Source organism: Papaver somniferum, chromosome 7 (genome assembly GCF_003573695.1).
Source record: "Papaver somniferum cultivar HN1 chromosome 7, ASM357369v1, whole genome shotgun sequence".
Lineage (NCBI taxonomy): Eukaryota > Viridiplantae > Streptophyta > Magnoliopsida > Ranunculales > Papaveraceae > Papaver > Papaver somniferum.
In genome coordinates this window covers 209107012-209125435 of record NC_039364.1, presented here as the reverse complement: position 1 = coordinate 209125435, position 18424 = coordinate 209107012, and the positions used below count along the sequence as shown (strand labels likewise).

Sequence of the window (18424 nt, the reverse complement as noted above, 5' to 3'; positions counted from 1 at the left end):
CACGCCCTTTGTTTTATTATTTTATTATTATTTATCCTATTTTTCCTTGAATTCATCAAATTCCTTCATTTTATGGTATTTCTCTCAAATTAGGAAAAATTCCCTCAAATCATCAAAAATACCTAAAAATATTAAAAAATTAGGGAAACTCGTGGAACCGGGCCCTAGCCGGCCGGCCGCGCCTCCACGTTCCCACACGCCCTTGTTTTTATTATTTTGATATTTTTTGCTTCCCTGAACTCATGAAAACTCCTTCAATTCATGGAAACTCCCTAAATTCATCAAATTTCTCAAAATTCATGAATTTTTCATAAAATCATCAAAATATTATAAAATTAAGGAAAAGGCACCACAAGACCGTGGTCACGACCGGCCGACCATGCCTTGACCACGACGGTCCCACGCCTCCTCATTCCTTATTTTATAATTATTTTTCATCATCTCATGGTGTTTTCCTCAGTTTCGTCGAAACCCTAATTTTGGCATATTTTCTCGAATGGATGCTCAATTGCACGCCAGAAAATATCAAAATTCTCAGGACTGAGACGCGAATGCCTTGGGGACACGAGCATGCTATCTTGACCGACCAAGATTAACTCTTTTTCTCACGGAAGCCGGTCCCATCAATTTTCACAGTTTTGACCTAATTTGCACAATTGCTCGTATTAGGTCCAAAACTCTTCCAAACACTTTGGATTTTCATGAAGTGATCGTCAGGCGGTCACGTGACAACCCAGGGCCAGTTTCGTGACTCCATGGTCGGTCCCTCGCCTCGTCATAATTAATTAGGTTTTCTCACCTAAGGCTCAGACGAGCATTTTTGAATAAATGATTAAACCAGCATTTGATCATCTCTTCACCAACTCTTCAGGAGTCCTTTGTATTTGCTCACGTGAGAATATGGACACTACATGGTTGATCCACGGTCCCATGTAGTCGCTTCCTCCTTCATCCCATGGTTAAAATTCTGACGAACCATGAATTGATCATCAATTGATCAAATTAGGGTTTCTGAATCCAAGGATCATCATTCCAGATTCCAACCTTAATAATTTAACGACGACCTCATGGTCATTAATTTTATTAATTATGCTCGGTTCAACGACCAGTATTCTAATTAATATTTTTGGTACGCTGCCAATAATCCATCAGATGAGCAACACATGCTCAGACGATCAAATATTCAACAATTCATCACATGAGCAACACTTGCTCAGATGATAAATATTTGATCAAACCAAGGAATATTGATTCAACAATCAATATTCAACGATCCATCGAATGAGCAATACTTGCTCACTTCATCATAAGAACTATACCTCTGTCTCATGACATGTTCAATTCATGAGTTTCACAACATCATGTTCAACTCAGCAACTACATGGACTCATCGTCCCATCAAACCACGAAGTCATCTATTGACTAACAAACCACGAGACGTCAATCGTGTCACTTGGGGGGATATCACTTAGGGTTTTGGTCTGGCGGTCTACGACACGTGTGTTCAAACACACGATGGAATGTGAGCAAGTCGTGCAATCAGTTGAAGGAATTCATGAGGTAGTGGGTGTAAAATCGACCAAGTCTCCACACGTTGAGCAACTGGTTTCAAACACGATCTCCACCTCCCCACTCCTTGATTCCATCAACTGTCACACTTCATGGAATCATAGTGTCTCAAATTCCAGCAATATAAATAAGTCTCTGAATCATGATTGAATCAGAGGCATCATCAATATCACGTCTCATCGACAACACGAGATCATCAACTCATCAATTGAGCAACTACTCTCAATTGAGCAATTTCAATCATTCAGAGCTTATCATATTCAGAATTCATACACCCACAATCTTTGATTACCATTGATTCCACAAATATCTCAGCTTCCCTCCTACAGATCAACCCATCCTCTCTTGTGACCGAATTTACTCTGGAACGGTCATTATCTTGATTTAGGCCGGAATACTACAGATTGATCTCTCGAATCTAAAGCACCCCCTTTGCAGCGGTGCATCTGTGTGAGGTTTAACATTTCGCTCGGTTTGAGGAGTCTACTCCGTACGGTCGTCTCCTCAATTCCTTTAAAACCACCAAATCGTTTTTCCCCATCTACAACAGCATGCAGCGTGCAACGCACCATTACAAGAATGTGTCAGGAAAAGGTGGACGGTTAACAGTGATGAGGGAAGTGGGCAAAGGTGCGATCGTGTGATAATCACCACTCCTACCCGACCCCACTACTCCATCACTTCACCTCCTCCACTTCCTACGAGATGAGGGTTGCGCTCAATGACTTGTATAAATAGGTCCTTCACCTATTTCCAAACAATACACAGACACAGAAAAACCAAGTGTTGTCATCAGTATCCAGAAAACACCTAGAACTGATAGCTTACATTGTGCAAGCCAGTTCATCATTCTGATACAAGTCATAAACAACCAACACCTTCACAATATCAACACCTTCTTCGCTTCCCTCCCTAAGATCAACCCCATATCCTTCACTTGTGACCGAAGCAAGTCTGGAACGATCATTTCTTGGTTTAGGCCAGAATTGTATAGATTGATCTCTCGAATCAAAAGCACTCCCGTGCAGTGCATTTGTTTAGGGTTTATATTCGTTTCTCATCCACACACACCCAAATTTACCAAAACCAGTAGAAACAGTTTTCACCCATAAACAATTGGCGACCACAGTGGGAGATTAATCTCTCGGTTGTGAAGTCAATTTCTTCAATACCCAATCCCATTTGGATGATTTTAAAATGGTTGGTCTTAGGACTTCCCCAACAATTTCAAATCCCAGTCGAAGCTCCTCTAATGAAGATACCCCTCTTCCCAACGGTGTATCCGATGGTGTAACCGGAAGAATACCAACATTGATCGAGTTAGCACGGGTGCAGGAGATTCACACGAAGAACATGGACCTGATCAAAGAAACAATAAACGACATACTCTATCTCCTCATCAAGATGACATCATATATGAGCGATTCTCCTATCACAGAGATTTCCGCATTGGGGACTGATCCTCGCAACAATCCTCCTCAAGTAAATAGTTTCACTATGAACCAGAGGCCAGTGGATCAGGAAGCGGTTTCCCTAGTGGAAAGTTTATACGAACTTTTACACCTCTCGAAGAATCAGCGGGAAAAGACGTTTGTTGCAATCAACCAGTAGCCTTGGACGTGCATTTAACTCCTTTGCGTCCAGAAGCCTCGAAAATAAAACCGAAATTAGAAATTAATCCAAAACCTAAAGAAGATGAGGATGATGAAGCTGAAGATTCATGGGCAATTAATAGAATTTTAATCGATACTGGAAGCTCTGTGAACATCTTATTTTATCATACTTATAAAACTATGGGAGGAAGAGATGATGATCTTATACCATCAACATATAAGATTTATGGTTTTAATGGTACTGCTAACAAGCCTAAAGGGGAGGTTACTATGCGAATTCCATTGACGGGAATATCTTCTGAAATTTTATTCTGTGTCGTTGATGTAGAATCACCCTACAATGCGTTAATTGGTCGACCTTGGCTACATGGGATTCTAGGTGTAGCTTCAACTTTCCACCAGTGCATCAAATTCCCTCAGCCCAGCGGTGTAGGAATCATAAAGGGAGATTGGGTTGAAGGAAAGAGGTGTTACGAAACTGAGATAGAATCTTGCGAAGGAAGAGCAAACAAGAAGAAAATCTGGCGACACAAAATCAAAGATACACAGAGAAGTGAGAGGTTGATGGTGGATGCAATCGAAAGAAAAGAAGAAGAGATGTTACAAAACTAATGCTAGTTCAGAATAAAAATGATGAACATACCATTACCAAGGAAGCAGTAGAAGAAAATAATAAAGAAGCAGAGGATGGCAAAGGTAATAAAAACAAGAAATGTATGAATGATTAAGTTGTTGCGACACTCTCGCAATAAGTAAAATTCTCAAAAATACATTTTATTGAATGCCAAAATTGAGATTGCGAAATCCAAATACAATATGATGATGTGCGAGACTCTCGCAGAGATAATGAATTTTACAGAAGACAATCAGAGAAAAATAACAAAAGAGAAAGGGGCAAACCTTTATGGCGTACACCCTAGTTCGCGAATGCAATTTCGCAAGAGGCAAATGTAAGACCTAAAGTACGTCATATAAGCGGGTACCTGTTACATGGATCAGGGAAATGCTACACCGCCACCGGAACCCGAGTCATGGAGATTTGGGGTCAATAAAGCCCATCCGGGAGAGGCACCTTGGATTCTCAACTTAAGCATATGACTTAGGTAGGGCGACTAAGGTAATAAGGACTCTCACAAGGAGTGCATATCTGATCAAGGAACCGAGGTACACGGTTGAGTCAAGAGTGCCAGGGACGTTTGAAGCGTACTTTGCCATTCTTGACAAGTCTTGGCTTATACTGCACTCAGCCTGAAGAAAACCCCACTTAGGGTGCAGTCTCGTAACCATAAGCCTTATAGGTAAAAGGGATAAGAGGCTGCGAAAACAACTGGTTGTTGTTAAGACTGGATGGGAGGAGCTAACCTTGTATGGTAGAAGTACGCCTCCTTGAAGGGGCAACTAGGGGGAGATAAGGGCGGCACCCTCCATTAGGGAGCTGATAAGTGTCTTAAGACGCAAATGTCATGAGGCTTTTTATTCGCAAGGGTATTAAGGCTTGTCATATTTGTGCAACAATCCTGAAGAGGTAATAATACAAAAGAAAAAGATAAGACGAGATCAATGGGTTTTCGCATGAAAATGCGAAGACGTCCTGCGATTTCGTCGCAAGATGGCAATGTTATGGGGCTTTATTTTCGCAAGAATATTTAGGCCTGTCATATTATCGCAACATTCCTGAAGAGGCCACAATACAAAAGAAAAATTTAAGGCAAGATCAATGGGTTTTTGCATGAAAGTGCAAGGACGTCCTGCGATTTTGTCGCAATGACAAGAGGTGGCATAATAAGACCTTTAATTAGGAAGGAAAAATAAGACCACACAGGAATGAAATTTTGAAAAGAATCAAAATTCACTTCGCATAAGATAGCGAAATTATACATAATTAACTGCGAAATTTAGGCATAAAATAAGAAAAATTTATAAAATCTCTTATTTGGATACAAATAACAGAGGCAAGTATGGGAATGAATGAAATTAGAAAATGTTATTTGTCTTCATATGATAGATTTACTGAAAGATTCAAAAATTAATGATTATATTGATTAACTGTATTGCAAGGAAGAATTGTTTTAATGAATGCAGGTCAAAATGAAAGAAACACAAATATACAGAAAGAAGGAATAAATGTACAAGTATTACAGAGAATCAAAGAAATAAACAAAGACTACTTCTTAGTTGATCCTCCATTATCTTCATTAGACTTGTTCCCTTCTTCGTCTGCGTCAGAATCTTCATCACCATCAGGTTCTTCATCATCAGCTTCGCTATCAGAGATAATCAGACTGGGAGTATTATGTGGGATCTCTTACAGAGACAAGGATAATCAGAATGTGGGATATTATGATCGTCACAAACCATTTGGATAGTTTGATTGCGAAAATTCATAACATCATTCTTAAAATTCGCAACAGTGATCTTGATTTGATTTTTTAATCTGGAATACTTGTCGTTGCGAGAAGAAAGATTCTTTGCGAGTTCCTCCTTTTCAGCTTCGAGTTCCTCAATCTTTTCACGATATCTACTTTCAGAATCTGCGAGCAAAAGACAATCAATTATTAACTTGATGAAAATTCATAAGAAGCAAAAGATTTGTAAAGAAGAGCAGTTAGTAACCTTCTCTGTCAGAAATCATATCTCTAATCAAGGCTGTATGCTCAACTTGGAGAATAACATTTACACCTAAATCTTTTCTAGCATCATCTAAGATTTTCGTAGCCCAAACAAATTCATCCTCATTACCTATAAGAAGACGAGAACGAATTTGATTTTCCCTTTCGCAGAGTTCAATATTTTTGCGGTTAACTTCATCTCGCTCAAGTTGAACTTCAAGAAGAGCCTCTTGGAATTTCGCTAAAGCCTTGGCACCTTGATCAGAGATGCGATCCTTATCATCTATAAGACCGCTAATTTTGGTTCTTAACTCATTGGTTTTCTCTTTAGAATCAAGAAAGAGACGCTTAAATCGGTTGGCTAAGCCTAAACTAGATCTATGGTCAATTTCTAAGAGGCGAAATTTAGATCTAAGATCATTTAGAGAAAGAGATGGAATTATATCATTTGAGAAACTATTTAAGGAATTGTTAAGACGCTCAAGAAGGGTATCATTATCCAAGGAATTAGGAAATGAACGAAGAAGGGTAACTTCATCAGAAAGACCATAAATGTTTGCAAAAAGGATCATTTAAATAAGATAAAACAACAGGATGAATGAATGAAGGGAAAAGAGAAAAGTAACATACCGTAAAGCTGATTATTAACTTGCTGAAGACTAGAGATTTTGTTCTTATACGAAGAAGAATCAATTTCTAGTTGTCTATTTTTCTCGCGAAGATCTTTAACTTCAGCTTCCAATTCTTCATTCTTTGTGCGAAATTGAAGATTCTTCTTTTCAAGATTTTCGCGTCTCCTCTCTAGATCTGAGGCAGCAACGAAAGAAGCTTTTCCAGCCTGCGAGAAAATATAAAAAATATTAATATATAAAGAAATTTTGAGTTATGACAATGAAGAAATAAAAGGATAAAAATATACCATACTATTGAGGGAATGCAAGAAGTCGGGAGTCACTAATCTAGAAACTCCACGAAGAGAACTATCACCATCCAACAAAGGGACATCGCAAAGTGTAGCGAGAGCCTTGCAGGTGTTAGCGAATTGGCTATCTCCCATTCCTTGCATAGAATCAGAAATAAGGCCAGAGAGCTTAGCCATAGAAGATTCAGGTGGAAAATCTTCACTTGCGGCAAGATCATCATTGTCCTCATCATCCTTGTCACTTTCAGAATTTTCATGAGGAGGAATATTTGAAGGAGAAGAAGAACGGACTTTCCTTTTCTTTGAAGGAGGAGCAGTTGATTTTTCTCTGCGAAGAACACCTTTACCTTTATCACCAGTCTTCGCAACATCAGCAGGCTCTTCTATTTCAGCAATAATATTCACACACATATAGAAATAAGAAATGGAAGCAACAGTATACAGTTTAAAATCATAAGAAAAAATTTCTTGCCTCATCTGTGTATGAGCGAAGAGCTAACAGAGTACTAGCTTTCCCAGTCCTATTATAACTATTTTTCAGTTTTTGGATCTGCAGAGTGTCGCAAGAGTTAGTGAACAAAATAATAAAGACAAATAAAGAAATATAAAGTGAGCTAAACGGGAAGAAACATACCTCTTTATCCTTCTCGGACCAAGAGAAAACCCAAGGTTGATAAGCAGCGAGATTCGCAGGAAGAACATTTGACCCAGCAATGTAAGGTCCTTTTAGCATTAAAGGAAAAACACACCATTTATCATCTTTGGATTGGTGAGGAGTTGTGTTCTTACCAGAATGCCAGTCAATGTCTTGTATGAGAATTTTAGCTTCATCAATATTATCTTTCCTTTTTAAGCGAATACCCCAGCGAGTATTCTCTTTCTTCATGGAGATCAGTTCATAGTTCTCAAAGAAACTCGCTACTGTGTATTTCTCAGCAATTATCTCTAGGTCTGCAAATTTAGGATCCCTAAGTTCTTTGGAGTACAGAGATCCTTTATCAGCACCACGGTTAGCGAACTCTAGCATCAGACGGATGCAGTCCCCACTCAGTTGGAAGATAGCTCGCGAAAATCCCGAGTGAGCGAGAATTTCATAGAATAAAGGAAGATATGGGTCATAAAGAGGAATAGGGAGACCTGCGAGAATCTGACCTAGCGAAATTATGTTTGATTGATCATCACAATACTGATCAGAGAAAAGTTTGACAAAAAGAATTGACTTGGCATTTTCACCAGGAATGGTAGAAAGTGTGAAACCTTTATCAGCAAGATCTTTTTGGACATCTTTTAAATTCTTCTCATGTCTATGACCACTTGGAGCCATATTTGAATATAGAGTATGGGAATGAATAAAAAGTAAGAAGATTGAAGGGGGAAAAATTACAGTAGCAAAACTTGCAGAAGAATAACAGAGTTGCAGAGATGAGAGAATAAAAAGAGAAGAGAAAGTAAAAAGAAAGTGGAACGAACAGTAAGAAGAGTATATAAAGGAGATTTTTTGATTTACTAGAAGAAATAAATACCATTAAGATGAAAAGACGTGAGCGGTTGAAAATCAGCGGTTACAGAAGACGTGTCAAAAAACAGATGGAAGAAAGAATACGTGTGATAAATGCAGAATATGAAGAGATGAACAGCTGCGGCATTTCTCACATCATTCTCTACTTCGCAGAAAAGATATGAGAAGAGGCAAGATGTAGAATCAGAATCTCGCAACAATAATATCTTAGCGAAATTATCAACAACACAACACAACAGCGTCGCAGAATAATTTCAGAAATGATATAATAAACGACGTCAGCTAAAATCATGAGAAAGATGTGATGGTCCTGCGAAAATTAAAGAGTTTGCGAGATTAAGATTTGTAAGGTTGCGAGAATATCGCAAGTCATTTCCGAAAATAAAGGACAGATTAGCTGTCATCCACTATGTATTTCCTTATAAATAGTCGTTCAGTTGTAAAGAAAGGGAAGACATCTTTTTTGAGTAAGAAACAAGTAAATAGGAGAGAGAAAGTCTAGACCAGAGGTTATTCTTGATTCCTTTATATTTTTTTGTAAGAACATTCAAAGATTGATCAACAAAATTAAGAGTGTAAACCTAAAAATGAGTTGAGTAATAATGAAATCATATGAGGGGTGTAGTGTAGGATTTCCTGCAACTACAAACACCAGAGATGTTTGTGAATAATGTTACGTTTACACAAGAAGACATGATGGCGGAAGAAGGTCACAACCGGGCCCTACATGTTACTGCACGCATCAAGGATTCAGAGATCAAGAGGGCCCTCATCGACATGGGAGCGTCTTCAAATGTGATTACTCTCAAGACGCTCAGGACGACCAAGGTTCGCCCAAGAAAGATCGTGCGACAGCCTACCACGATGACAGACTTTGAAGGAAACCAAACCAACACGTACGGGTATTTATCTGTAGGACCCGTCCAATCAAAGGTGAAATTCTAAGTCATAGAAAAGGAGTCGGACCACTATATGATACTAGGGAGACCATGGCTTCATGACAATAGGATCGTACCCTCAACGTATCACCAATGCTTGAAGACTATGCAGTATAAAGAAGTCGTTCGTATTCCTGCATCATTGTCTCCTTACGCACCAATATGTGGAGTGGAATTATTTGAACCAAGAGAAGCGTTGCGGGAAGAATCAGACAAAGTTCATTGCACCCCACTCCCCACGTGGGCGTCAATCCAGGAAGAGGACCGACTTGCATCATTGAAGGCTAAGCCTCACGATGCACTGGCAAAGCGTTCCAATTCTTCTTCATCATGTGAAGCCGCTACCCACGCTCACCCTAAGAGGGAGCGAACTTTTGTGGCGAGCCGTGATCATAAAGGGAAAACTGTGTACCGACGCCGTTGTTAGCAATTAGCATGGGAGACTGTTACCCAGTCTCTCCGCCCAACGGAATGCTACAACAACGACAATCCACAAGGAGAAGTGATGGATGCCCCACGAAAGCTGCAAGATGGCACCAACTCCACAACCGATGAGCTCGAAGTCGTTAACATAGGGAGTGAGGAATATCCTAGACCTATCTCCATCAGCTCAACCTTGTGCACGGATGAACGCACGGAAATCGTGGAACTTCTCAAAGAATACCAGGACATATTCGCTTGGACATACGAGGAAATGCCCGTTTTAGATGAAAAGTTGGTCACGCATCATCTACATGTCATACCTGGATCCAAGCCGATCAAACAATCTCCGAGGCAATTCAGACACGAGGTAGAAGAGCAAATCAAGACTGAGATTCAGAAGTTGCTGGCTGCTGGCTTCAGTAAACCCATTCATCATCCAACCTGGTTGGCTAATGTGGTTTCGGTGAAAAAGAAAAGCGGACAGATCAGGTGCTGCGTGGATTTCAGAGACTTGAACAGATGCTGCCCCAAAGATGATTTTCCTCTACCTAACATCGACATGTTGGTAGATGCAACCAGCATACACGACATGTTCTCCTTCATGGATGGATATAGCGGCTACAATCAGATAAGGATGTATGAACATGACGCAAGTAAGACAGCTTTTCGAACTCCTCTCGGAAATTTTTTATTATACTGTAATGCCAATTTGGTTTAAAGAATGCCGGTGCAACGTATCAACACGCTATGACGGAAATCTTCCACGATATGATGCATAATCAAGTTAAGACTATGTGGATGATATAGTAGTCAAATCAAAAGGTCGGGCGGCCCACACAGGAGTCCCACGACAAGTGTTCGAAAGGTGCCGTGAATACAAATTGAAGATGAATCCTTTGAAATGCGCTTTTTCTTGAGGAAAATTTCTGGGATTCCAGGTGACTGCTGAGGGAATCAAATTGGACCCATCTAGGACCCAAGCTATCCTCATGATGCCGCCTCCGCGAACTGTGAAGGAACTCCAAAGCTCCATAAGCAAGGTGAACTATATTCGACGTTTTATACCTGGTTTAACCCAGCTTGTTGCTTCATTCACCCCCTTGCTGAAGAAAGGAGCAAGTTTCATTTGGACCGCACTACAACTGTTTCGGAAGATCCAACGAATATTGTCATCTCCAAATCATCATAAAGGGTTCGCTTATTATGTCAGCCCGGACAAGAGCGAGCCCGGGACATCTTCAGATCTACTGAAGCTGACACCTCAAAGGAGAAGCCTCAAGAAGATAGCGATGTCCACATCATCATGTCGAGAAAGAATCCGCAGTTTGGGCGAATCACTCTGTCAGAATTAAGAGGAATGCTTCAGTGAAACAGCGAACATCCAAATGATTATGTCAAGAGGTCCCGAATTCAGGCACTGGAGGGTCACGATCCAAATGTGACTGAACAACAAGTGGTGTGATTGTGCATCAATAGGATGGTACCTGTCTATCGTGCTTTTTCGAAGAACCTGCGCTTTCAGACATCCTCTGAACTCCATGAAGCTGCTAAACGCTCAGTTTCAACGACATCTGCCCTGCTAGAAAGAACAAGCTTGCCAGTAATGAAGAGCCTCATGATGTTCGTGGAAGCATAAATCTCACCAACAAACAATAAAACCTTCAGCCTTCTGTAAGCAGTTTCGCTGAAGCAGCAAGAGGAAAACAACCGAGATACAACATCCTGCGCGTCTAAAATCGCCAACTCCAACTCCAGTACCACATGCACAACTGCCACAATAATGAAACAACGTCCAAGATACTCCATATCTGTATCGATGGAAGAAGCATCAATGAGAGACGCTTTCAGAATTTCGTCTCCCGTAGAAGAAGTAGTTGCGTTACCAAAGGAGATTGCACCTGGGACTTGAGAGGTACATACAGATTCTCCAGTTTCATCATATTTTCAGAACCTATTAGTTAAGTCATTCGCATGAAGTAACTTCCCTACTGCTCAAAGACACGATCCAAAGATGATAATGGCAAAGGAGTGTGACTGGGGACTGCTTAGCACTGCCCATCTCAAAGATGGTGAATTTAAAGAGATGCAAGCACACTATCATTATGATTCCAAGATGCCCAAAGATGAGGATATACTCAAGAGAGTAGGCGTATTGTCAAAGACCAGTGATATTCCTGGAGTCTATGAAACACAATGCAGACGTAAAGACGGCCTCATGAACCCAGCGTGACAACGTCTATCAAGTCGAAGACTCAGTAGATACTCGTGGGCAGGGGACTGTCTCCCTATTTTTCATTCCATGAGGCAACATCAAGGAAGCTATCAGTTCTATCATTATATTTTCCCTCTAATAACGATACAAGCTCTACCACTATATGAAAACTGCCAATGCCCGCGCTTCACCATAACAACAACCACTACGAACATATGGTCAATCAGGAAGCATGTAATTCGCAAGGGGAAGTCAAACTGAAGAAGAAGCCGCTTCAACACTCCCTCTAGAAGCTGCTTCAACACTCTCTCCAGAAGAAGGTCTCTCGCCATAAGAAGCTGCTTCAACGCTCTCCCGGGACCCGCTTCGACGTTCGCTCCAGAAGATTCTTCAACTCTTCATAGGAAAAATCCTCTTCAACTCTCTCAAGAAGAAGGCACTTCAACTCTCTCCAGAAGAAGAAGCCGCTTCAACGCTCCCTCCAACAGAAGCCGCTTCAACACTCTCTCCCGAAGAAAGTCTCTCGCCATAAGAAGCTGCTTCAACGCTCTCCCCGGGACCCGCTTCGACGTTCGCTCCAGAAGCTTCTTCAACTCTTCACAGAAAGAAGCCTCTTCAACGCTCGCCAGAAGAAGCCTCTTCAATGCTCTCTTCATAGGAAGACGCTTCAACGCTTGACGCCTCTTGAACGTGACGTGTTCCAAGGACAGGACGACCCATCTCTCCTGGTAACATCTAACTTTGTCTCATAAGTTTTATCTTTATTTGTCACCATCTAATGCCTACCCCACAATAGTGCAACTATTACGTGCTAGGAAGGGGACTTAATGTTGATGGTGGATTTTAGTTCAGGGCTAAAATTGTAAAACCAAATTTAATGTGATGACATCCTGCAAAGGGTAAAGCCATTTAATGTGCTGACATCCTGCAAAGGGTAAAGCCGTTTATAAGCGACGAGTGCAGAAAACCTCTCCGCTTTATTTATTCGAAGCAATTCAATAAATATACAAAATTCACCCAGAATGGTGCATGTAACAACAATCCCAAATATTCTGTAAATTTTAGCATTATTAATTAATGCATGATTTGCCTAGTATTTCCTGTGTTGTTCTCAGCAGAACTCTCATTATTGGCATGGCATGACGACTGAGAGTTTACTCTCAGCAGAGTAACAAGAATCTCCAAGTGTCAATATCGAGATGCGCACGAAATACCCGTACAGGCTACACCATTCTCTAACAAAGAGTGTCTCGTATCAGCGCTTTTGATTAGCCAGATCGAGCAATTTTAATTTCCTTAAGGGAAATCTAGACTGTCCATGTCAGTCTCAGAAACGATCACAACCATGCAAGATGACCGCATGATTTAACCAGCCTAGCCGAACCATAGCAGGAGTAGGCGATCACTGTGATGACCACAGGCGGGCCCACTTATGCCCCAGCCGGTCGAACACCACGCCACACTTCCCAGCGCGCCAAAACGCCAACCCTAAAATAAGGTGGCCGCGCTGCTTTGGAAGAAGCTTGAACGAGCAAGACTGTTCAAGGAAATCTTAAACCATCACAATCGTCCAACTTCGCCATCCTGGTTGGACGCATTAGATCATCCCATGAATGATCAGGAAAGCGCTAATGCACACGTTGGAGGGCCCACTTCTCCCTCACCCGATCGGTTTTCTCACGGCAAGGCCATGGAACAATGAAACGATTGCTCAAACCATGGCAGGCGTGATGCTTCTAAGGGTCGTGGAAATTCCACTAATGTCTTAAATCGGTCGCAACCATCCAACTTAACCAGCCTATTTGGATTGCTTGGATCACATTTAGGACCATCAGGAAGGTGCACGTACGTTCACCGTCAGCCCAACATGGGCCCCACGTGATCGATCTCCCCAAAGGAGGATCACGACTTGCCAAACCGTTTGGCGAAAGTCACGTGTGCGTGACTATTTCAAAACCCTAATTAGGGTTTGCGGCAATGCACATCTGTCGTAGTTCAATCACGGCCATCCATCTTCGCCGGCCTAAATAGACGGTGTAGATATAGAATCAAGAGGTCCCAAGGATATCAACATGATCACCGTGGTCCCACCTTGACGTGTGACCGGTCGACCTATGCATAGTGGGGCCCGGTGTCTCGAAACGCACGCCCCAAAGGTGCTAGGTCACGCGGCCTCAAACCATAACTTGTGCTTTGCGGCAACATATTTGTGTCGCAAATCGATCACGGTCACTCATCTTTGCCGGTAAAATTGAGTGGCCTAGATCGAACCTTTATGGGACCGAGAGGTGTAGACATGCACGTCAGCAGGCCGTCTCCACGCATGCCCGTTCGGTCCCACCAAAATAAACAATCATGCTTGAATTCGATCAAGCCAAAGAGGGGATGTTGCGCACTCCTAAAAAACCCTAAAATCCATCAACGGCAGCAAATATACGCCATAAATCATCTCGTCCGTCCAACTTTGCCAGCTTGGTCGGATGACTTGGATTAAGAGTTAGGCGATTCATGAAGCGTCTCAATGATCACCGCCCGCCACTCTGTCATAGAGAGTGATCGACCAAAGGTTGGCCCGCCATGCGGCCTCCAAACGATCACTCGAAGATGGTTGGACGTGATGTCATTTTAAGACGCTTAATCCGCGACTTATTCAATCAAGCTTTAAAACAGCGATGCTTTATGCATATCGATTTTTTTGAGCTGCTTGCTTTAAAACTATGCATTACATGCGTCGAGCATGGACGATATTTCACGAATATCAAATCCTTACATAACTTAGTTATTTAACCTAATAGCACTATATGTTATTTCTTGCGGCGGGTCCCACGACTCGACCCACTCATTCGAGACATCAAACATGTCACAAACTGGAGGATACTTACTGGGGTATTGGTCTGGCGGTTTACAGCGTGCAGCGTGCAACGCACCATTACAAGAACGTGTCAGGAAAAGGTGGACGGTTAATAGTGATGAGGGAAGTGGGCAAAGGTGTGATCGTGTGATCACCACTCCTGCACGACCCCACTACTCCATCACTTCACCTCCTCCACTTCCTACGAGATGAGGGTTGCGCTCAATGACTTGTATAAATAGGTCCTTCACCTATTTCCAAACAACACACAGACACAGAAAAACCAAGTGTTGTCATCAGTATCCAGAAAACACCTAGAACTGATAGCTTACATTGTGCAAGCCAGTTCATCATTCTGATACATGTCATAAACAACCAACACCTTCACAATCTCAACACCTTCTTCGCTTCCCTCCCTAAGATCAACCCCATCTCCTTCACGTTGTGACTGAAGCAAGTCTGGAACAACCATTTCTTGGTTTAGGCCAGAATTGTATAGATTGATCTCTCGAATCAAAAGCACTCCCGTGCAGTGCATTTTTTTAGGGTTTAGATTCGTTTCTCATCCACACACACCCAAATTTACCAAAACCAGTAGAACAGTTTTCACCCATAAACACATGCATGGGTTAATTAGCCATCCATTATTATTTTTCAATCACATCTTAAAGGTGATAGTTCACTTTCACTAAAAGTAGATAGGTAAGAAGAAATCTTATGGAACAATATGATGACAATGATAATATGGTTTATATTCTTTTTTGGGGGAATATGTTCTCGGTGAAAATGCAGAAGCTCTATTTTGCTTTTTAGGTTGAAGAAAGAAAACAAACGAAGAGAAGATAATGCATGTGAGGTGAAGATGACGGGGCGATAAAAACTAGGGAAGTTGGGATTTTCCTAAATTCTTAGGTTTTGACTGTTTTCATCGTAGACTAATAATGGATAATTACCATTATAAAAACAAGATAATTACCATTATAAAAGATTAATATAGTAAAACTAGTAATACTAAAACTAATCATGAGCTTCGAATATAGAGTATTTAATTGATGGGTTTATTATAAAGAAAAAACCAAATAAGGGCTAGAAATATTTCCCCACATTGTACAAGTCTTATAGATTTGTAAGATCCTTTCAGTTTGTCCTTTGTTTGCTCATATTTTGTCATTTTCTGACAAAAAGGGGAAGAAATATATCAATGCTTATACAACAGTAGTGTTTGTTGTGTCACCCAGCGACCAGGATACATAGAATTTTCTAACTACCGGTTGTGATCTCCCATCCCTTCCTAGAATAACGTACTGGATTTGGTTAATCCGATGGCTGGCCATCCCTCGCGTCCCATGCTAGGTGTACTAATTTTGTTTCTTAATTGGCGAATCATAAATTAGGCTTCTATTGCAACGGTACAGCTGTGTGGATGATTATATCTATTATTCTAACTGACGTTTTGATCTTCCCTCCTTCCCAGTGTAATCTGATTCCATGAATCCAAAGGATTAGGCGTTATCTATGCCACACTAAGTTGTCATGAATTTTTCTCCACCTATGCGTATTTATTGATTTCCATTTTTCCGTATTTTTTCTTCCGTAATTGCGCTGAAACCCAAAGCTAGCAGAAATTTCTACCGAAACCTTAAGAATCATTAAACGTTTCACCTTTCTATCCCTTATTTAAATTGAAAGTTAAATCAAAATGCTCATGCATTTAATGGCCTCTTCGGATTTCCCTATAAAATCTCTGAGCCGAATCAAAACACCATCAGTTCCACCAGTCGCACAGGTATGTTTTCTATCATTCTTTTCTTCATCATTTTTTTTATCCGTTGTTGGATTTACTATTCACTGTTGTTTATTATAGTAGTTACGTTTTCCTTTTTCATTGTGGTTTAGTCTGGATTCAGTATTATTTTTACCTCGAAACTTTGTTGGGTTTACATCTTATATGTGAAGATTGTATGTTATCTGCAAATATATTTGGTGTATTTTCTTTCCCTTAATATTTTGATACCACAAAAGCAGGTTAAATCATTTTGATACGCTTTGATTACCCCCAATACAGGAAACGTTATAAAATATAATTTTCTTTCATACATGTTTGATAAAATGTCCCAAACAAATCACAAAATTCAATCACCAAAACTTCAGTTTAGTTTTTATCGGGTTAGCTAGATGAGCGGCATGTATCATTATCTCTGTTTCAATTTTTCTCATTGAGTATATCTGATTTATCCAAAAATGGGTCCTCCATACCCCTGTGTAGAAGTAAGCATCATCTATTTTAAATATTGAATTATTTACACTCAACTAACCACTCACTATGCCATCCAAGGTGACATGCAAATAACATAAGGTAGCATCATCAGCTAGGCAGAACATCTTCAAGAGATCATGTGCCCTTACTGTTCAAGTGACCTCGAAACTGTATACTTTCCCTAACCCGCATTGCTTATGTAGTTGGCCATTTGCTCAACTTTTTTGAAGATTTATCAAGGTATTCCTGATTTTAATGAAACCATAAACATTATAGTCTTTCCAATGTTGAGTCTCCAACAAAAGTCCTTGCTTAACACGTATTGGCATTATTGCAGTGAAATTCACCCTCTCCTCCACAAATGTTTTCAAAGTGTACCCCAACATCGACATCCCAACTGTTGTACAAATGCGAGAAAGGTTAGTATTTGCTTATTTACTATCCAGCATAAAGGATTTCGTATATCATTTTTTTAGACCGTAGCTTTTGTACCCCTATATATCGATTACTGTTTAGATATCCTTTTGTCTCTGTTCTTTGTATAACTCATTCAGATTACATGCATATTTATTGGTAAAATGTTTATTAATAAAATGTTAAATTTGTATAGTTATATTTTTGTGTACACGGTGTAATGAGTGAGAACTTGGATTTAATATTTACAGTCTTCATGTCTGTAAGAGCCTCTTAACTTGGATGAATTTTTTTTTCAATTTATTTGTCTATCTGCTACATCTGTATGATAATTACAAAGAGTATGTGGACTTCATGGATCTCCTACAAGCTTAAGCCGCCAAAAAGGTTGGTATTTATAGCTGCATTTAGTCATTCCTTTGTGTTTTTAAGAGATTCTTATGCTTAGTATTGTAACTGACAAGTAGATTAATTGATACAAGTCTTTCTGTTTGTCCACTGAAATAAGATGTTTTTAGGCATTTGACAATTGAGCTTATCAATTTGCAGAAATTAACTAGGCTGTACAAGATGGAAGTAATATTCAATCCTCTTCTCCGTTTTCCTCCTAAAGTGAAAATCTATTTGCAGATCATTGGAGCGCGAAATACAGAGAATGGTAGCCAGCATAACTACTCATCAGATAAAGTAGTTTGATTTTCTTATATATGATTTTAAACTTGGTGGAAATGCTTATTAGAAGTCTTGCTTAGTAGCAGTCTTTGTTTGAATCAGATTGAGCTCACAATCTAAACAGTGGCATAACAAAGGACTTTGAGGTTTTTGTTTGAATCAGACATTCTTAACTGCTTAGAAAATCTTCATGCATGTGTGTAATGTTTTCAAAGTGACCAATTATATCCCTCCCGTGGTATGTGAATTGAACTTTCGTCTCTAAATATGCCATTCATTTTCAACCAAATTTTGTTCATGTCAGATCCACAAAATGTTTTAACAACATGATATCACAAAGTCTAATTACTGGATTGCATCCTTCCTTAATATTATCTAAGTTGATAGTAAATGTTGAAAAGTGAAAAGCATATGTAGTGGCATGA

General features: G+C 40.2%; 1 long non-coding RNA gene across 1 annotated transcript; it reads left to right on the top strand.

Moving 5' to 3' along the window:
- Positions 1 to 16101: 16101 nt before the first annotated feature.
- Positions 16102 to 18210, top strand: LOC113293319. Its single transcript, XR_003332215.1, has 4 exons — positions 16102 to 16442; positions 16992 to 17153; positions 17251 to 17714; positions 17877 to 18210. It is a non-coding gene; the product is annotated as an uncharacterized LOC113293319 (long non-coding RNA).
- The last annotated feature ends 214 nt before the right edge of the window (positions 18211 to 18424 follow it).